The sequence below is a fragment of the Silene latifolia genome, chromosome 7 (genome assembly GCF_048544455.1).
Source record: "Silene latifolia isolate original U9 population chromosome 7, ASM4854445v1, whole genome shotgun sequence".
Taxonomy (NCBI): Eukaryota; Viridiplantae; Streptophyta; class Magnoliopsida; order Caryophyllales; family Caryophyllaceae; genus Silene; species Silene latifolia.
Window position 1 is genome coordinate 83806706 of NC_133532.1, and position 23416 is coordinate 83830121.

At 35.7% G+C, this 23416-nt stretch overlaps 1 pseudogene; it reads right to left on the minus strand.

Annotated features, from left to right (window-relative positions):
- The window catches only part of LOC141590303 (uncharacterized), a 472729-nt pseudogene that overhangs the window by 448326 nt on the left and 987 nt on the right, over positions 1-23416 (minus strand).

Sequence of the window (23416 nt, forward strand, 5' to 3'; positions counted from 1 at the left end):
AACTCTTGTACACAATTTGTATAACTCTTGATATTTTTTGTATAACTCATAGCTGTCTAATAAATTTTGCCTTTTTTCATAACTGCAGTCATGTGTTGTATAACTCCTGTACAAAATTTGTATAACTCTAGTCATACAATGTATAACTCTAGGCATATAATGTATAACTCTAGACACAGTCTGTATAACTCTAGTCATACAATGCATAACTCTAGGCACAGACTGTATAACTCTAGGCATATAATGTACAACCCTCCACATCCTATAACTTCACTTAATGAATGTATAACTTCACTTCAATTACTCTGTTACCTGAAGCTGCATGAAATTGTCAAAGAGTTTTACAAAAAACCAGTGGAGTTATAACACGATGAATATAAGAACTGCATGAGTACACTGTATTATTAAAGTTATACATATACGAATTGAGTTTTACTTAAACCCACTGAAGTTATAATTCGTTCTTTATCAAGCTTTTAAATTTCCATCATTTTTTGCCATGAACAACAAGCTACCAAAATGAAAGAACAAATCTGATGAACACCATGAAAGTACAACACCATTACGAATAATGAACACAAATGAGATAACTACAAGCTACAATAATGAACATCAATCCAAAATTACATATAGCACTTTATTCTTGATCATCAAGCTACAATAATAACCTAGACACAAATAAGAAAGCAAATAACTCACCATCGACGGCAACTTCAATCTGCATATGATCCATTTCACAAACACTGACTGTCATTTTCCGCTTCTTTCTCTGATGAACAATGACAATTTATTTATCTTCAACAAAGCTAATGAATTTTACTGGATGAATAATGAAGTAGTTTATCTGACAACAATTTATTTATCTGATGATCAATGAAGTAGTTTTACAGTTGGGATGAAATTTCTCTTATTTTTTTGATGATTTATAGTGGATTTTACAGGATTTAGGACCCTTTGTATGGTGATTTTTATGGGTTTTGCTTGTTGAGAGGTTTTGAATGGTGAATGAAGAGGGAAAGCATGCAAAATGATATATTTGTGTTTGTTTAATCCTTTTGTCCGTGGGATTTGTACTGGAGAAAGTACACAAAACAGTGACAGTGGACCCTCTCTCATACAACAAGCATTTCTTTTTTTTTTTTTTGCTCTAAAAAAGGCCCCCTCTCTCCTTATCTCATCCATTCAATCCCTTCATCCAAGGGTTCTTATAAGGACTTATGGCCTTATATGGTATAAAGGCCTTATAAGAACCCTTCTCTCTCTCTCTCTCTCTCTCTCTCTATATATATATATATATATATATATATATATATATATATATATATATATATATATATATATATATATATATATATATATAACGTAGTTATTCTAGTGATATATATGGAGAGAGATAGAGTTGGGATCTTGTGAGTTTGGTTTCTTATGGTGAGTTTGTGCTCACATGTTATTCTATTGTTATTCTTATGTTCTTATGCTTCTCTAGTTTTCTCATTATGTTACCCTTTAATTTAATTTATTTTTTGTGTTAGCACATATTATTCCAGTTTTTTTTTTGGTTAATACCTGTTATTCGAGGGTTAGTTTTCTTTTTTTGTCTTTTTTTTTTGTTACACTAAAATAACATGTGTTATTCTGGTGTTATTGTACATTATTTTAGTGTTATTCTGGTGTTATTGTGGTATTACTTTGATGTTATTGTACTGTTATTCCATTATTACTCTACATTTCTCATTATTATTTAGGGTTATTTCATAATAATAATCCATCCTATTGGTGTTATGCAATAATCACTCCATCATATCAATAATCTCAATTAAATCCAACTTAAGAACCATACCTTCTAATAACGAAACAACTGATATTTTCTTATGTTTATGTGTATCAAATAAACCAAGTACTTGATTCATTACTTGAAAATATTACACATAAACATCACATATACCAGCTAGCTTGTCCAAAAACTATCAAATATTCCAACATAAACTTAAAAAAAATATCAGCCGGTTCGTTATTAGAAGGTATGGTGCTTATGTTGGATTTAATTGGGATTATTGATAGGATAGAGTAATTATTGCAGACCACCAATATGATGAATTATTGTTATTAAATAACCCTATTATTTATGTGTTACTCATATTGAAGACCATTCTCCTTAAGGCGAAAAGGAGAATATTCTGAAATGAGAAAATAAGATGAAGAAACCTGAAAATATAATGTCCGATATCTATGTCTATGAACTGTCTACTAGTACACAATATTTCCAGGTCCACTCGGAAAATCTGATTATTAGAAATGTGTACTATATATCTCTGTGCTTTTTACGGATGGAATTAAGCCCTATAGGCAAATGGCTAATTACACTTCAAGATTCATTTATGTACTGTCTAAGAGAGCATCATTTTCGGCAACCACCTGACACAATTTTCCTGAGAGATGTAGTGTTGACTCTGAAACTATACCAAACCCGATTATGAAGTAGGTGAAGCCAAAAGCCATGCTAATGACTCCTATGAAGAATGCCAAACGGTTGTATATGACAACCTCTTGAGCTTCGGCTACTAGCTTGTATCCGTAGTATATTGTCCATGTGAGCATCAACATTGACACCTTGATAGCAAAACTGTGTACGAAGCCCTTACAGCTTATTGATCTCTCCTTTTCTGCTCAAAATCACACAAAGTTAAGACAACAAAGAAGAACCACCACGCACACCCTGCTACTTCACCACCAATTCAACTACTTACTCGGTGCTGCTCTATCTCGCACATCGGAATCGAGCCCAAAGCAACCCAGGTGAGACCACCGTGGGGCTACTCCCTGCTCCTCCGAATTCGCATCACCTGCTCCTTCTCACCTCAAGGTACAACGACAACCACCATCGAGTAACCCATTACTTGATTATGCTCATCAATCCCGGGCAAAGGCAGATGATAATCCAAACTCCGCAGTTGTACAATAAAACCTTAGGAACAACAATAAAAACATACTGATCCATAAAGACTCAAGATCGGACTAACAATCTAACTGAACAAAATAAAAAAAATACTATCTCTGAGTGCAATGCCAAACACAATAATAATACACAAGCCAAAGGACCACAGATCAAGTAGTTAGTTCAATAGTTGGTAACTTGGTTTACCATGGACTCCATGCTCTTGTCTATCAACTATCAGACGAGCATAAACAATTGCATGTGCGGATAGTTTTCCAAGGCCACCAGGCCACCACTGAAACATTATCACCAATTCAACCTCAATACCAAAAACTAACGGCAAGATCATTTATACAAACTTTTATAACTTATTTTGCTATTTGAATCACTTAACAACTCATCAACCACGAAAATTAAAAAACACAACCACTTCAATATTCTTTGTTCCTTTTGAGCGAATTGCTAGCTATTAATAGTATATTCCAGAGATTTGGGTTTTTTGGGGGTTTAGAGAGAGAAGCATATTTATTTTGACTGGGTTTTGTTTTCATATTTGAGATGAGATGTCGGGATTTTCTTTATACGATTGCATGTAATTTTTAATTCAATCTCAGCCATCTATTTCCTTTTATCCAATGGTTGAGATTTGTGCGCACGAACTCACCATAAGAGCCAAACTCACGAGATCCCGCCTCTCTCTCTCTCTCTCTCTCTATATATATATATATATATATATATATATATATATATATATACGCTCTACCTACAGACTACGTACCTTGCCGAAATCTGGTGATATGTCATCAGCCGTCTTCTCAAGTGCCATCCCCTTTTTTGTCTCATTTACCTAAATTAAACCATTGTTATTACCTTTGCATCCCTTGTACGTGTTTAATTCTGCCTTTCTTAGTAATTAAGAAAAAAGGGCTAGTGTCGATCAAGCTGAGATGCAATTCAGTGAAAAGTAATAAAGACATATTTACCTTATCGGCTTCAGGTGAAACCTCTTCAGCTTCACGTGTTGTCACAGCAGCAGCTAGCTTCACCTCCTGATCAGCTTCACGTGTAGCAGCAGCAAGAGCCACCTGATCTTTCAGACTGGGTACTCCCTCCTCATGTTCTGCCAACACCGTGTTGTCTGCCTCTTGAATAGGTAACACGACCTTCTGTTGCACCTTACCCTCTTTAATGATATCCTCCATCATCTTCAATTCTTCTTCAGAAGGCTTGCCTCCAGAATTCATTTTTAGTATCACCGAAGCCAATAACTGAACCTGCGTGCAAACAATAATGTATTATTGGTTTAAAACACCATGTGAAGTTTAAGTGAAAATATATAATTATAAATAATAAATTTCACTGTCTGATCCGTATATTTCTCAGCCTTCTTCTTCTTCTTCTTCTTCTTCTTCTTCTTCTTCTTCTTCTTCTTCTTCTTCTTCTTCTTCTTCTTCTTCTTCTTCGGTGAAGTTATCCCATAATATATTGTGACTCCAACATGTAATGGGACGCCCCTCAATCGACCTGGATATTCGGGGCGGCCGATCGCTTTAGCAAGAACGTCATTAGGTCCACTGGGAATAAAAGTCCCTTCTTTAACATCATTCAGCACATTCTCCTATTAAATAAATTAAAGTAAAAAATATATGCGAACACAATAATTAGATAGTCGTAGAATTAAACAATATATAAACCAGTAAAATCGTCTTATAATATATTGAAATACTTACAATGTTGACAAAAGTTTCCTGATCAAATTTGCTAGTAACACGGGCTCCTTTAGGTGTGTGGCCTGCTTTATAAGTTACGTGCCGATCGAAATCTGTCACTCCCTGTTTCACCTATACATTTAGCAAAAAATGATTACTGAAAAAAAAAATTTATATATGTAATCAATCCGAGTATGATTAAAAAATAAAAGATATATATGTCGACGATGCTTCTTACGAGATTGTCTTGTATCAATCTGTAACCGCCTCGTGAACCATAATATATCGACTCCTTCTTTGCAATGTTGGTACGATTTCTGTTGCTAAGGGCCTTCAAATATAGAAACACAAGTACATCAGATAATTAAAAGATGATAAACCAAATCATTAACAAGTTTAATATAATTGATCAGTTATGGAAATGAGGATACGTAACCTGAAACCTATCACTAGTTCAGAACGCCTTGAAATTATCCCATTTTTCCTAAGTGATGTTAGGATAGTTCTTTAACGGTTGGCTCTTTTGCATGTCCCCCCGTCTCCTTGTTGACATACAAGTGATCCTCAGCAACGTCACACTTCCACTGCCTGAAGCATCCTGCTGCCTTGTGTAGTATATATTTATCATGGCATTCAGCAATATTGAAGGCTTCCTGCATATGTATATACGACCACACACCAGCATTTGGAATATTAAAATTAAATAGGATTCAATTTCCTTAAAAAAACTAAAAAAAAATTTGAACTCAAAAAAAAAAATTGCTGCTTAGCTAAAAAAATTGTCATACCCTTATCCGATCTAAGAGTAACTTCCTCAAAATAGGATTCAATTTCCTGAAATCCTCTAAATCGATAGGCGCAAACTGTCTTGTTGTAACTCCAATCCAAGTGGATAAATGGCCAGCATTTGGACCATTAGGAAAACCCTTGGTATTCCATGTTATACTAAGCGGTTGTTTAGCCGCTATTTTGTTTTTTGGTAACATGTGAGCTTTTGTATTATATTAAAACTTTAAAAGATATTACATGAGTCTCCAATTACATTCATCATCGAAGTCTAAATACAAAATTTGCAATGAATATGAATCATACTTAGCCAAGAACAGTCACTTTGCCGTGCAACAGTGTCCATCTTTTACACTATCCTGCTATGTAACTGCTGTTTAAGCGTTGATATCAGCTGCTCAGGTCTTCTGAGTTGAAATTCTAGCCTGCATTTGTTCCTTTCATTCCAAATAACGTAGCATATAACCATCCTAGCCATTCTACATGTCTTCTTCTGCAACTTCGAGTAAGGAGTAAGAGGTCCAGCAATGCTTAGACAAAGCCATTGCTCAATACCAGCTATAACCAGAGAACTATAAGCACAATTACCAAAAAGATGTTCATGAGTTTCCTCCCCAACTTCACATAAGATACACCTATCAGTCAGACACAATCCCAACTTATGAAGTTTAATTCTGGTATTCAATGCCCTTTTCTGAATCAACCAGCCGACAAAAGAATGCTTTCGCAAAATCCAATTATCCCATACCAATGGACAGGGGGGTGTGATCCCTGCATCCATTGGTATCCATCTCCTACAGAGTACCACAAGTGGAAGCTATCAAGTAATTACCCTAATAACCACCCTCCAACACCTTTAACTCGACATATATTCCTCCAATTCCAATTGGAATCAAGAGGAGGTTAATAAGAATCCCAGTTTGCACCTTTCAAATAAACATGATCTATCCACATAACCCAAAATCTGTCAGCCTTAGTATACAACCAGTGAACAAGTTTACCTACACTTGCTGCATTCCACACCCCAACTTCCTTTATACCCAGACCACCATCTTTTTTGCTGCAAGAAATGCCATGCTAAGAAATCGAAGGTGCTCTGCTATATTCAGAATCTCCACACCATAAAAACTTTCTACAAATAGCTTCTATCCTCTTGATAACCCCTTTTTGGAGCAAGAAGATTGATGCCCAGTAATTGTGTAGTGTATTGAAAACATAGTTAATAAGAACAAGTCTACCTGCATAATTGAGTTTCCTAGCCCCTATTCCTCTGACTTTAGACACAATCTTTTCTATTAACACATTTCAATCAGGTCTTGTCAATCTACTAGGTTGGATAGGAATACACATGTAACACCCCCATACTCCAAGTGCCTTACCAGGTCCACTTAGGGCATGAGAATGCTACCATCTCGGTTACCCGAGGCAATGATAATTAAATAGACAATAACGAAACGTACTTTAATAATAATAAAGTTAAAGCGATACAACAAACTCCGAAACTGATAAATGAAAATACAAAGATTCTCAAAACTGTCAAACGACTAATTAAAATAAGAGAATGTTCGACACAACGGAAGAATTCTAAAACAACATCGTAATGACTTAACCCAGCTATCCTATGCGCATCAACTCATACCTGCTCAATAACTGCTCATCATCCCCGAATGGATCACCACAGTTTTTAAAATATTTAAACGGGGTCAGTACTGATTACATAAAACTAACAGCTGCAATAAAACGATATTACAAAGCAAGCAATCCCCAAACTCCGTCACATCACCACACACCTGACTACACACTAAAGTGTGTAGTCCTGCCAGAATACCCATCGCAACAGGTGTTCCACACCGCCAATGGGGGACCGCAGCCGTTCCCACCTAAGCCCCGCTCATCTCATCCGAGCGATAAACCCATGTTCGTTAATGTGCACATCCCTTCTGTGGCGGGTTCCACAGAAGGCGAATCAAGGGCGTGAAGCCACTCCCGCAAGTGACTCCACTCAGCCAGGGACGCACCCCAAGAACTACAGACAGATATATAACAATCACCTTATACAGTTACAATCACCAAATACCAATTCCTTTATGATAATCAACTAACAACAATAAAACAATCATCAATAATCAACAATGCCATGTAAACAATACTGAGTAGGGAAACCCTACCTGGAATAGGAATCACCACAGACGATCTAGCAGCTAATAAGAATTTCTCCTCTACGAATCCTCCTCCTATAACATGTATACATACAATTACCACCAATACTACACAAAACACCCAAAATCCCCAACATTACCCAATTAGGGTTTTAATGAAACTCAACCAAACGCTATAAAAATTATACAAGGAACTTACCCTTGACACGATGATCACAACGGCGTAAAGAACAAGATGATCCGACAAACCTAGCCTTGGGATTTGCCAATAACGCGAGAGATGCGAACAACGTAAGTTCTAATCTCTTTGAAAGGTTTAAGAATGTTGAAAAAGTGTTTAAGAAATAACGACGAAAGCTTTTATATTAATCTCGCGTTATTAACAAACCCGTCCAAACAAACCCGTAAAACACACTTACTCGATCGAGTAAGTGACTTACTCGATCGAGTGCCCCTTACTCGATCGAGTCCCCAACTTACTCGATCGAGTACCCTACAGGCAGACTACTGTTTTGCATAAAAAGCTACTTACTCGACAGAGTAAGTCCCACTCGATAGAGTACCCACAGACATAGAAAATCGTAGTATTACAGTCTTCCCTCCTTAAAAAGAACTTTGATACCGTCGTTTTGTATCAAAATTAAATTTATAAACCAAACTAAAACAATAGCTAGTGATAGTAAGGGTCGAACCACAGAGAGACAAGATCAATTCTATTTGCTATTTTTAATCTATTGTAGTAACAATTGTTGAGGGGGTTTTGGTTGGTTGATTCTAAACTAATTACTGAAATTTGAAAGAAGTTTAAAATAGATATTAAAAAGCAGCTAGGAACTTCGGTTCACCATGGCTTAAAGGTCAGTTAAGTAAAGTCAAGGTCTGTCCAATACCGTCTCAGGATGTCAAATAGGTCCTCTAAGTCCCTATTCGAACTAAGCCTCTCGGTCTTCTTTCACCCTAGAATGAAACTAGATTGCTTTCGCTCCACTAGTCTTTCCAATTACTTGTGAGAAATCTAACTCCGCTAATCTCTCAATCTAGCAAGGGGTAAAATCTCACAAAAGTAAATAAGGCCGGTACGGGTTCAACCTAAACTTAATAAAATCAACTCATGACGCCATGGATTCCCTAATTCCTAGCATAGGAATTGAGTTAAGCATGATTAAGAATATGACAAGTGCAAAATTAACGATATGGAATAAAATTGACATGATTGAATTAAAATTAAAACTAAGGGATTAAAATTAAATTGCTTAAATATAAACTGGAAGTAACTAGAAATAAAAAGACAAGAATAAGAGAAGATCGAAATTAAATTAAAGCTTACTAAAGAATTCGATGAACAAACAATTGATTCAAATCCGTAGCCTCCACTTTGCGTTTTCAAAACCAAATCTAAAACTTCAGTTGTTCCCTAATGTAAAGCATAACCTAAATTATTTGTTACGTTCTACTCAAATAGTTCTGCCCAAAAGATAAATTACAAGTGGGCTTCCAAGAGACAAACGCGTAAAAAGAACCCGCACTTGAAACAACCGGTCGATCGACCAAGTGACACGGTCGATCGACCGCCCGATCTGATCTTTGGCGACATCTTTGCTTTCTCTGCTGAACTCCACGGTCGATAGACTGGGGTCTCTGGTCGATAGACCAGTAGTGCTGTAGAAGATTCCAGCCCTCGAACCTCCATGCACGCAATCCGAGGCGATCAAGTTCCGAGCTTCTAACTTCATAGTTTCCATAAAATGCCCCCGGGAACAGATAAAGGCTCGATTTAGCTTACTTCCGGTCATTCCTACAATAATGACATAGGAAATACAAAGTAAACCGTTTCGGGAGAAATAATAGCTTAAAGCTAACAATTACGCATAGAAATACGTGCCAAAACCGCTAATGAAGTGTATAGAATATGCACGTATCAAATCTCCCCAAACCGAACCTTGCTTGTCCCCAAGCAAGCACTAAGACTCAATCTAAACACCTATTGGAATTGATTTCTTTCTCAAAACAAGAACGTATTGTCATGCCCAACCAATTTAATGCAACAAATAATATCAAAGCATTTTGTCAAGCGCAAACGAGTTGAACATGTTCAAGAATTTACCAAACTTTCGACCTTGCAAGACTCGTGTATATCGGACTCTCACGGGTCGCTCATTCACTCAATTTTAAGAATAGGGTGAGAATTTAATTGTGCAAGAAAGAAGAATGATTGAAATAAGTCTCTCACCTAACTACGACCCATAAAAACATGCCTGCAATCTAAGATGAATAAAATCTTTACAACCGTACATATGCATTCCAACCATTTAATGACCATGACACATGCCGAGGCGATTTGGGATTGTGAGGCTACGGGTAAGAAGGGGCTAAGATAAATTTGGATAAGAGGAGATAAAGCCGAGCAAGCAACTTCTAAATACCAAATTTCTGAACATTTCCCAACTTCGTACTCGAGAGAAAATCAAACGGTGCTACTAAATGTTGGAATATGTGTCCTCCGACAATAATGCGATCACAACTGTTGATCATGATGATCACATGTTTAAATCTCATTTTAAGAATACATGTGGGATGTAATATTTTACAGTCAACTGGTCCACACATATCGGTAATGATTGGCTGACTAGAGTTTGACATTACTGTCGTGCGACGGTGGTGATCAGTTGATCCCCTTAGGTCATACCTATACGGAAATACTCTTAATTGATTATTTAATTAATCGTATGCCGATACGAGTTAATTAAATTGCTTAAAATTGACGGATGATTTTGTGAGTAAAGTTAACGTGTCTTATTGTAATTCGATTAAATTAGATATGGTCTAAGTAATCGAATTGTTTTATTACTTGGATGAAATTATTGTTTACGAAACAATTGAAATTGAAATTGAATGAATAATTTATTATAAATACAAGACGTTGTAATTTATAATTTGATAAACCGTTTTGGTACAAGTAATTACGAATTACTAGTCGATTTTATATATGACATATTTTATGAGTATGTTGATTTTTAATATGTTAAAAATACATTACCATTTCATATGTCAAGTAACATGTCACATATGTTACAATTGACAAATGACAAAATAAAATGGACCACCCATTTTATATATGTGCCGAAAATTAGAGGGTTTTAGTGGATAAATTGTGTTGATTATTTTAATAAGAGAAAAACACAATGATAACCTACCTATATGTAGCCATGCAAGCCTACACTTCTTGGGAAGAAAGTTGGATCCATGCATTGGTTCCCCAATAGACACCCCCACCGGTTTTGATGAAGAGGCACCAATATGGATTCCTCCATATTCATTCTCTACAATTCTAATTTCTCTAGTGTAAGAAATATTCTCTCTATGTCTTATGAAACATTTTTAGAGAAATAAAAACCTCACAAAAAGCTCCTCTCTTGACCGAAATATTCAAGAGAAAATACAATTTATTTTGTGTCAATTTTATAGTAAGACTTATATTATTTCTAGTACAAAATAATATTAGTAATTAACAGATTTCCTTGGGTATTCACATTTGGGAGAGGTTCTAATTTGGACCTTTTGTTCATCCATTTTAAGGATAGCTCAAGAACTAACAAATAGGTGAATTTGTTGGTGCCCATAAAACCGAAATCATATAGTAAGATTGATGATTTCTTCTGTTATCTTATTTATGTTTGCATGCATAAGATCTAGTTTTATTTTATGACTAAATAATATTTGAACATATATGAATATGTATATTAATGAGATTAAATAGATTTTAAACAAGCGGTATCAAGAGCCTTAGGTTGTTTGCATGCAAATCGGTTATTGTTTTTCCGAGTTATAAGATTAACAAACAAAACTTATAAATTTGTGTTTATTATGATATATCACGAAATTTATTTGCATGTTAGCGTTTCTGGTCCTAAAATGTATTTAGGATATTTTGGTTTATTTATGGATTTTATTGTTCATTTTATATAATAATGGCATTAAAATGTGATTTTTATGATAAAAATGTCATTTTTGGACTAAAAATAGCTAAACTTCGATTTTTTCAGTGGTTTTTGGATATGTTTTAACATATATTATCTACTGATGGCCTGTAAATTTTCATGATAAAATGAGTTGTTTTGCTAGAAATATGGATTTTTCAAGTTAAAATCGTATTTAAATGGGAAAATAGGTTAATATGAGTTATATTTCGAATCTGGTCATGGAAATTTAGTATGTTGTCGCATGCAATTTTACAAGATGTGTGTAAAATATTTGGCTATAATGAAGTCTTTATGCATGATTTATGAATTTTTGATGAAAAATCACATAAACAGTGACTTTAATTAGTAAAAATGCTAAAACATAATTCATGACTAAGAAAAAACGTCACATGTTGCATTTTATCATATATTTCAGATCTAAAAGTGAAAAGTTGATAAAAATAATTTTTCTCATATTTTTATGGTGATAATTGTTAAAATCGATAAACCGCAACATTGTATTTCTCGATAAATTTTCGAAAATTTTAACCTAAGTTTTGAACATTATGAATGTCATGGTATTTTTTCAGAATGTTCATGAGTTTAAATTTCAAATTTCAAATTTATTTAAAATTTTATGATTTAATTTGAAGTTTATGACATAATTTTGTATTTTAAGCCCATTTATGAACAATATTAAGAAATATAAGTTAATTATTGTCAAAATGTTAGTGGAGACTAATTTTGAGTCCTAATATGGTTAGGGTAATTAACTTGTACATAAATATGATTTTATGTAATTGTTGTGATTTTAAAAGGTTAAATCACGCAAATTCGTAAAAACCGATTAATATACGATATTGGCTCTTTAAAGGCGATTTTGCATAAAATTGGGCATGTTCATACATATTATAATGCTGCATTTTATTTATGATTGTCATATTTTAATTTTATGTAATTTTGAATTATGTAATTTTTACTTAGTATGGCCTTAGTTTTAATTGGTATTACCCGAAATGTATGAGAATATCGATTCGGTTGTAATTATTGTGATCTCGTATCACCGTTTTGTAATTTAATAGATTTATTTTATTTTAATTACAAATGTATAATAGGAAATTATGTAATTTATTTATTCCGGAGCTCCTTGAAGACGGTGCCACTCGAGAAGGCGATCCATCAAAGAATGTTGCCTTGAAATGCGTGCCAAGACCGAAGTTCAAGGGACCAAAGGAGTTGGTTTCCGAATTTGTAATAGTTTATTAGATTTACTTTTCTAGGAAGGCCATACTAGGATTTTATTTATGCTTTGCATTTTATTTATATGTTGCATGCATCGCTAAATCGCCATAACTAAAACATGCATTATCAATTTTTATATCGAGTTTATCGACCGTGTCAATTACAATTATCGTAGTTCACCGCTTTAGTTCACTTAAAACGTGATAGATAATAAATTGACATGACCTCTCGCTTAAATAAACAATTGAGACTTAGCCTTACCAAAAAGTAGAAACCATGAAAACCTATTTCGTGAGGGAGTGCGCTCGGCCCTACCGGGGTACAAACCTTGTTACGTAGGGGAAGTGGGTGATAAATGTCTATCCACCGAATTCATGCTGATAAGGGATGAATCGGCCCTACCGTGCCCAAGTTGATGTGGATTTGGATCATGGACACATTTATTCGAAATTTGGATTGAGCTCAACGGAAGTATTCGTGACCGTAGTCGCATGTGTTCCGGGCTAAAGATAAATATTAATGTAATTTTATCGACCAAGAGTTCTAAAAGTAGAATCGATTAAAGAGTTAATCCACCGAGTTATATTGATAAGGGATGAATCGGCCCTACTGTGCCCAAGTTAATATGAATTTGGATCTTGGAATCATTTATCATAGTTGGGTAGAGGTCACTATGTAAATGCTTTACTTGTTAAATTATTTACAAGTATTATTATAACGATAAATGTTTTGTTTTCATTATTCCGTTATCATATTGTTCTATTTCTTTACCTCAATTTATATACGATATCATTTCGATTTTAGTTCAAATCTCCATTAAAACATCGTAACTAAAGACAAAATTTGAATTTTCTTCTAAAAACCTCGTATTATCCATTGTAAGGATCTCTTGTGAAGAGTATAGATAAAAGTTATTCGTGATCAAAAGGGTTTTTGATTCTTGACTAACATATCTACTTACAATGAATTGTTTCTCATATGCTTAATTGAGTTAAGTACTTTGAAACGTTACATCATTTTGGTAACTAGATTTGTTTGAAATCAAAATTGACCAAAATACCGCAACCACTTCAATGAAAGTTTTAAGACTAAACAAATGAATTGAAGAGTAGTCTTCATGAAATTCAATTTTGCTTCTCTAAGCAAAGACTCATTGAAATAAGTGGGAGCATTCTCTTAAACCGTTAAGAAAAGGACGAAGTTCAAAGAAGTAAAATTAGAATGGAATTGATACAAGGAAATGTTAAAAGTAAAGTTATTAAGAATAACGATACTAAACCTATCAATCCCGACCGATAAGGTTTCCATTGTCTTAATTGTTGGACGCTAGAAAGGAAACTACCCCAAATTATTGAAGAATCAACAAGTTAGTTGTGGGACATCTAATGGGACCTTCTTCTTTAAATGTTTATTCGATTAACATAAATTTTGCTAGTACTACTTCGTCGATATTAGAAACCGGTGATGGTTTTCATCATTGTATTTGATACATAGGATGATTAGAATATGACGACTAGCAACAATGATGTCGAGAGATAGAGTCATTGTGTACTCAATCTAGTTTTGGGTTTATATTTATGTCTTAATTATGACTATTAAGTGAATAAACTCTAAATAAGAATATAATTTTGTTAAGATACAAAAGAGGTTTCACTTTTGTGACCCTATACACCACGATTTGTTGTATGGCTAGCCCATTATCAAGGTAAATATATTCTAAACCAAACTAGAATGATACATCATGTAGGTGATGCAAGACTCAAATTGGTAACCCAAGATTAAACCTTAAATTCTAGAATGATAAACGCAAAGAGTTATCGAGTACTCTTGGAACCATTAGATTATTAATCTTATGGTAAATGCGTATCTTGTATTCAAAGCAAGAGGTCTCGTGTTTTTGGTTGAAAAGGAGATCGAGAATGTAAATCATTGATACAGAATAGGTTGATCATTTACTTTTACCAACGATTTAAGTTGACACTAATGTGTTCACTTAATAAGGTAAATAGAGAAATCTTTGAAGAAGTTAAAAGAGTTCAAAGAATCACGATTTAGTCGTGATGGGATTATCAAAGTGAAGACTTTGATATAAGCCAAAGGAAATGTGATATAGTATCACATATTAATCTCTCTTAGCACGCATTATGGGATAATGTGTGTTTGGATAAAGAAATCAAACGCTATTCGATATGGTTTGGACTTCAATCAAGTTACTTTGAGTTACTTGATCCTTTTGGGGATTTTATCATTTTGTCTAAATTATTTTTCCACTAAATCTAAAATAATTCATATGAGATATGAAATGGTAGGGTACCATGTTTGTAAGTTTTCAAAAGAAACAAATGCTCATTTTTCCTTACTATAATCACGAGTACAACGGGTTTGTGGCTCGTGAAGCTGTCTTTCTAGAATACAAGTTTATTTATAGAAGACAGAGTGGGAGAAATTATTCAAGAGCCACAAAGAATGTTATGTCGCAAGAAACTGGTCTTTCTTGGCTACATGAGACGTTTTGTGTAAGACGTTGTTTCTTCTAAACCTAGGAGGTTAAAGTCATCACTTGTTGAAGATGATGAATTAGTGTTACTTTTAGAAAGTAAAGAGCTTACAACTTACAAAGAAATTGTTTGATTCAAGTTACTTCTGGAAAGTAATGAACATATGACTTACATGAGAGTGTTTAAGTCACAACTCAATACAAGGCTTAGAGCCATGAAAATCCGAAATAAATTCCAAGTGAATTGTTATATATCAAAGCTTGATTGGTTGCAAAGGGTTTTGCACTAGTTGAAATGCTTAAGTCTATTTGGATCTTCTTAAGGATTGTGTTTCATTATGATAATATACATATAACAAGTGAATCTAAAACCCACTTCTTCAATTAGAAGGAATTTATTCAATACATGTCTTGAGTTTTGTAGATTCTTGCAATCCTAAGATAATGTGAAACTTAAGAGAGAGTCTTAAGTAGGACATCAATGAGTTGGAATCAATGTTTTGATCATGTTATAAAACTTTTCTCGATAAGTCGAGAAGTTGTGTTTATACATGGATTTTAGTGGGAGTTACGGAAATTTTAATTAGTCTTATATGTGTATGACATATTGATCATTGGGAATGATTTGACACTTATGGAGTATTATAATACATCTTTAATATCCGGAATTATGGAGAAAAATCTACATGATATTAGCATCAAATAAGAAGTCTTATGTTGATAAGATTCATGATTAGTTCAATCGAGTTGAACATATTTGATTGATTCCATTTGTTTCATTTTGCTTAGGATCAATTAAATGAGTAATGATGTACAACACTTCATATACTTTGAGTATGATGAATTGTTTCAAAATCGAATTTAAGTAATAGTTACCAAGTAGCCATATAGATTATTCTTAAGTGCTTGAGGAAGCATTAAAGATGGAAAGTTAAGTGTTTTTGATGCAATTAACTAATTTGTGTAAGGGTGTTACACGAATGACAATTGAGATTGCGAAAGGTTTCAGACAAAACCATATTCAAAACACGTGAAGATGGTTAAGGAACCATTGTGGCTATGTTATTTAAGAAATAGATTTGCTAGAATCGTTCTAGGCAATAAAGAACAATGAGAGATATTTACAACGGAAATTGAGTACACTTGCAATCATGAGATGTGCAAGAGGATGGATCCCGCACAATCGTGAAAACAAAGTGGGAGCCATTCTAAGGCTAGAGAGCTTATGTCTAGATTGGATCTAGACACGTATCGAAAGTTTTGTAATGCAAATGTATACATTACAAAGGAAAACGAGAATGTAGTAAGGTTGAGTAAGGTACAAGAAGTTGATAAAACCTACTAACCAAAGCCTTATCATGGGCTTAACATGATGAGTCATGTCATATGTCATTTCAATTGTATTGAGATGAACAACTACATATAAGATGAAAATGGATTATAAAAATATGAAGTAGTAATCAGGTATTGACTATTCATATGTGATAATCACATTTGTCGTTCGAGTTTTTAAATCTGAAAACTCCTTTTATACTTTGTTACATCCAAACGGGTTGTAGAGACAATATTGAACCCCGTTAAAGTGAACCCGGATTAACATGGTATTCGCCCATAGTCACTTATATGAGGTGACGTCTCGAAGTGACTAGAGTGTGATGCGATTGATGGCAAGTTCAAGTGCCATAGAGTCATTTGAGATGACTAGTCGATCACATAGAGCGGATCATTAGGAACACTTTGTCGGGCCTTATGACCGCTTATAGAGTTCTCGCAAATTTATATAGCCTGGTCGTGGCGAGAGCTACTATAGTATTCTAATGAGTCGATTCTTTTGACTAAAGACTGTTCACCTAAGATGGCACAGTTTGATTAACTTTGATTTGTGTTACTACGACCTTCGTAAATGGGGTCAAATGGGCATATTTTGGGTTATGATGGCTGTGGCTAGTCGAAGGGAATAAGTGTGATAGGAATTTTCCACCCCCTTGTCAGGGTTAAAACAATATCTCAGGGCCACTCGAGGAGTAATGAACTGGAAATGCGTGGCCACGCTCGGAAGGTAACCATGGTAGAAAATTCCGGTCAATCAGTTATTCTCCAGATCGAGGAAACCACTCTCGATATGATCACTTGCAAGTACGACCTGAAAGACACCTTGCATTGAGTGGGAGATAGTAATAGGACAAGCGAATTGGTGACGCACACTTATCGAGGACAAGTGGGAGATTGTTGGAATATGTGTCCTCAGACAATAATGCGATCACAACTGTTGATCATGATGATCACATGTTTAAATCTCCTTTTAAGAATACATGTGGGATGTAATATTTTACAGTCAACTGGTCCACACATATCGGTAATGATTGGCTGACTAGAGTTTGACATTACTGTTTTTCGACGGTGGTGATCAGTTGATCCCCTTAGGTCATACCTATAGGGAAATACTCTTAATTGATTATTTAATTAATCGTATGCCGATACGAGTTAATTAAATTGCTTAAAATTGACAGATGATTTTGTGAGTAAAGTAAACGTGTCTTATTGTAATTCGATTAAATTAGATACGGTCTAAGTAATCGAATTGTTTTATTACTTGGATGAAATTATTGTTTACGAAACAATTGAAATTGAAATTGAATGAATAATTTATTATAAATACAAGACGTTGTAATTTATAATTTTATAAACCATTTTGGTACAAGTAATTACGAATTACTAGTCGATTTTGTATATGACATATTTTATGAGTATGTTGATTTTTAATATGTTAAAAATACATTACAATTTCATATGTCAAGTAACATGTCACATATGTTACAATTGACAAATGACAAAATAAAATGGACCACCCATTTTATATATGTGCCGAAAATTAGAGGGTTTTAGTGGATAAATTGTGTTGATTATTTTAATAAGAGAAAAAACACAATGATAACCTACCTATATGTAGCCATGCAAGCCTACACTTCTTGGGAAGAAAGTTGGATCCATGCATTGGCTCCCCAATAGACACCCCCACCGGTTTTGATGAAGAGGCACCAATATGGATTCCTCCATATTCATTCTCTACAATTCTAATTTCTCTAGTGTAAGAAATATTCTCTCTATGTCTTATGAAACATTTTTAGAGAAATAAAAACCTCAGAAAAAGCTCCTCTCTTGACCGAAATATTCAAGAGAAAATACAATTTATTTTGTGTCAATTTTATAGTAAGACTTATATTATTTCTAGTACAAAATAATAGTAGTTATTAAGAGATTTCCTTGGGTATTCACATTTGGGAGAGGTTCTAATTTAGACCTTTTGTTCATCCATTTTAAGGATAGCTCAAGAACTAACAAATAGGTGAATTTGTTGGTGCCCATAAAACCGAAATCATATAGTAAGATTGATGATTTCTTCTGTTATCTTATTTATGTTTGCATGCATAAGATCTAGTTTTATTTTATGACTAAATAATATTTGAACATATATGAATATGTATATTAATGAGATTAAATAATTCTAACACTAAAAGCATAAATCTCACAATCTCCTAAAATAATAATAATTCCCCAAATAATATGAATAGCAACATGGGAATAAAAATCACCATCCGAAAATCATTCTAATCATGTGATTTTTTTTCTCTTTTCTTTCTTTTTCTTTCTGCCTCTCCCTTTTTTTTTTTCAAAACCTGTACTGGCAGTCGATCGACCACCCCTGTTGACCTGAACCTCTCTGCTCAGTTCAGTTCCCCTTTTTTTTTTTTTTTTTTTTTTTTTTTTTTTCAATTCACAGCTTCCCTTCATTTCCCAACAAATCATCCAAAACTGATGCATTTTTCACACGAGACAATAAAAACCAAATCGCAAGATAATATTCCCGAATCACTACCTTTACTAGCTCGGCTAGGGTGGCTATATTTGGAATGTAGTTTATGGGACAAAAAAGGCAAATTTGGCTTTTGTGGGGCTTATGGGCAAAATGAAATAAAGGGAACCTCTTCCACATGTGTCAGCAAACCGCAAAACCAAATGCATACAGGTATTAAGTAGATAAGATTCATGTTTATGCAAATTTATGTGACATGCTTTACGAGGAGTAACTACTCTCATTCCTACATGAAACCGGTCATAAATGACACAAGTTTAAATAAGCTCTATCCTTAGAAATTTTAAGTAGTTTGCCAATATTGAGTCAAGTCTATTCGTTTAGTAAAATTCCAACAAAAACTCGTAGACTATGCAAGTGACATACTCAACGACATTAAAAGTGCAAGGAAGGGCAATGAGACAATACGTGAAGCAATTTTATCATAGAAATCCATCCATTCCGACTCGACCTACATGCAAAAGTAAACGTGATATTTTTGTATTTTTGTTGTATTTTTGTTTTTTTTTTGATGAAATTGAATTGCAAATGCATGCGGAAATGCAATAAACATGACCTAAAAATGCGAGTAAACAATGCAAATGTGACAATCATATGCATATACCCTCCCCAAACCAAAACACGCAATGCCCTCATTGCGCTCATCAACTAACCAGCAGCATCCAAAACAGGGGGGATATAAACATCTACAGAAGAAATGGAAACCAATGAAAAAGAAACGGAAACTCACTAAATACGGCCTCCCCAAACCAGCCGTAAAAAAGGGGAGGCAGACAGCTGCTACTAGTCCTCCTCTGGCTCATACTCGGAACCGCTCGCCTCATCTGACCCTGAGTCGTCCTCCTCTTCCTTCTCAGCAGCAGCAGCAGTAGTGGGAGTAGACGTCGTAGCAGGCGGAGGATATCCGCCCTCCGGGGGAACAAAGAAAGACGGGTGGGTCCAGGGACCCCGTGGGAGCATCCCTGTCCGAGCAAACTCCTCGTAAACTGGGTACATGGCAAGAGCCATGTCCATCCTGTGCTGATCAAAACTCCTGCATAAATCACCCAACACACGTGAAACCGCCCTTTGGTCCATGACCGCAGGGATAACAATAGGTGCAGGGGGTCAAAAAGTAGCCGGGAAACCCGGCCCAGGAGTAGGAGTGGAGGAGGAAGGGACCCGTGAAGAAGAGGCGCGAGCTCCTCTCGAGGTGGAAGCAGTAGTGGTGCCTGCCCTAATAGGGAGCCTATAGCTAGGCAAGGGCGGTCGAGTCGCCCCCTCAACAGTAGTAAAGGGTAAAATAGGAGGGAGGGTAAGGATAGGAATGGGGTCGGAAATGAAAGAATCGATCTTCCACCGACCCCGAGTATCGACCCACTCCACGGACTTGACGTAGTCAAGGTCAATGAAGCGTGCAGGAGGGTTGAGAGGAGCCTCCTCTCGAGGAAAGACAGGAATAAGACGGTGGGCTATACGAGTCACAAGCCCACCACAGACAATGGTAGTCAGAGAGGTGCCCTCACTTATAGTGTTAAAGTGAGAGGCAGTCAAATAAGCAATGTTATAGATGCGGGCTACCCGACTCTCAATGTTCAAGTAGCCTGCCAAGATACACAATTCAATGGTTTTAATGTTATTTGACTCTTTGCGGCCAAAGATGGTGTTGCCCATCGGCCGGAAGAAGTAACGAAAGGGGGGTAAATGGACGGAAGTGCCCTTCCTCTTAGGGGCGTCCAGGCCGGATATGCACGACCACATAACCCTGTGCACATCAGAAGACTTTGAGGTGTTACCCTCGAAACAAAGACCCAAATAACCAGCAAACTCAGCTAGTGTCAAAGAGTAAGTGACATTAAACAGCCGAAAAGAGACACATGAGCTATTTTTATTAGTTTCAAAAGAAGCTTGGTCAAAAGCAAAAGAAGAGAAAAACTCAAGGGTCAAAATACGGAATGTGAACTCAGCCATGTCCACCAACCCAGACATCCCTGTCCCATTTAGCGAGAAACAAAGGGAGTCAAGACACCCTAATTTTTCTAAAGTCGGTTTATGCAGAAAACGGGTTGCTTGAACTTTCGTTTTTTCGACCAAAGTAAGGAATTTAGCTCTCTGTGTAGAGGAAGAGAAAATCACCTGCGGATAGCCAGGTAGACTATCCGTTGTTAACTCGACCATTGGCGGCATAATCCGCGACCGTTTTGATGCTCCCTGACTGGACTGCCCACGGATGATTGCCTGCTTCCCTTTCGTCATTTATGCTTCCTACAAAATTTAACAAACTCAACAACTAGCATACCACAATCTTGCATAATGAAAATTAATAAACCCTCAATTACAAACAGAAATCAATCATCAAGCTAGGGTTTCGAAAAATTTGGGGAAAACGAAATTAGACTCCTCCTAGTCGTTGAGATGGCTCGAAATTCAAAGGAATAGGATAGCAAATGCAATTAAAGCACAAATTCGAAAAGAAATTAGCCCTAAATCGATTTTCCCCAAATCGATTTTTTCGAAACAATGTGAGATTGCTCGAAATTTGGGCATTAATATTCAGCAAAAATCGAATTTAAAGGACCAAAAGATGATTAGAAACATACCTTTGATGAAACCTTGGAGATTTTGAGCAAGAAAATCGAAATTAAAGGGAAGATTTAGCTTGAAAAATCGAAAAGGAGGAAGAACTAGGGTTTTTTCTTTTTTTTTTTTCGTTCCAATGTTATGAATGAATGAATGAAAAAAAATGAAATAAGACTTCCCTATATGTTTGTCCTCTGATAACGCGCTGTGGTCGATCGACTAACAGACCCAGTCGATCGACCAATCTTCCTCTTAAATAGTTTCTGACTTTTCCCTCTTCAGTCGATCGACTGATATTCCTGGTCGATCGACTGAAGGTACTGGCAATTAAGCTTAATTACGTCAAAACTTGTTTTTTTTTTCAACTTCAATTTCCCGTTTGTCTCTCATCGATATCCAGCAGATCACCCTACGCGCTTTGCATAAAATAATTACCTGCAAATATTCTCAAAGGCGCACGTCTTTCCATAATAGTAATTACTAACTAAACTAAAATAAATCTAAAGCTCCTAATGAGATGTAAGCTAAATAAACGGTAAAATTCCTAATTACACAAGAAAAATACAAGCCGGGTTGCCTCCCGGTTAGCGCTGGTTTAAGAGGTCCCGCACGACCTTCTTACCTCAATTTGCAGCTTCTAAAAGTGGGTCAAAGTATAGTACTTCGACCTGCCCAACAAATTTGTCTGCACCGTGATAGTGTTTCACGTATTGACCATTCACTTTGAATCGGTCTCCAGATGAGGTTTCCAATTCAACTGATCCGAATTTTGTAACTGCTGTGACCGTATAAGGGCCAGTCCACCTGGATTTCAGCTTACCAGGAAATAAACGGATACGAGCATTAAAAAGGAGTACCTTATCACCGACATTGAACTCGCGCTTGATGATCCTCTTGTCATGCCGCTAACCGTTTTTCCTTGTAGATCCTAGCATTATCATAGGCCAGCAGCCTAAATTCCTCTAACTCATTCAACTGCGTCATACGTTTCTCACGAGAGAGGTTAGGATCTAAATTCAAATCACAAATTGCCCACCAAGATTTACGTTCTAATTCAACAGGTAAATGACATGTTTTACCATAAATCAATCGGAACGGTGACATCCCAATTGGCGTTTTAACCTATAAGCCCACAAGACATCATCCAACTTAAGACTCCAATCTTTCCGTGATTTAGAAACAACTTTAGCTAACATTTCTTTCAATTCTCGGGTAGAAATCTCAACTTGACCACTAGTTTGGGGATGATACCCCAAACCTCTACGATGTTGGACACCAAATTTAGTCAACATAGCACAAAGTTGCTTTTCTTTAAAATGCATGCCTCCGTCGCTAATGACAACCCTAGGGACACCAAAACGAGGGAAGATTATCTTTTTAAACAGCTTAATCACGGCTTTTGCATCGCAATGAGGGGTTGCAACAGCTTCTACCCATTTGGACACATAATCTACGGCTACGAGGATATATTTATTACCTTGACTGCTCGGAAAGGGTCCTTGATAATCAATGCCCCAGACATCGAAAATCTCAACCTCTAGAATACCTACCTGTGGCATCTCATGTCTCTTCGAAATATTCCCCGATCTTTGACAAGCATCGCACTCAGCAACAAAATTCCGACTATCTGCATGCAAAGTTGGCCAATAGAAACCAGATTGGAGTACCTTAGCCACAGTCCGGGACGGACCATGGT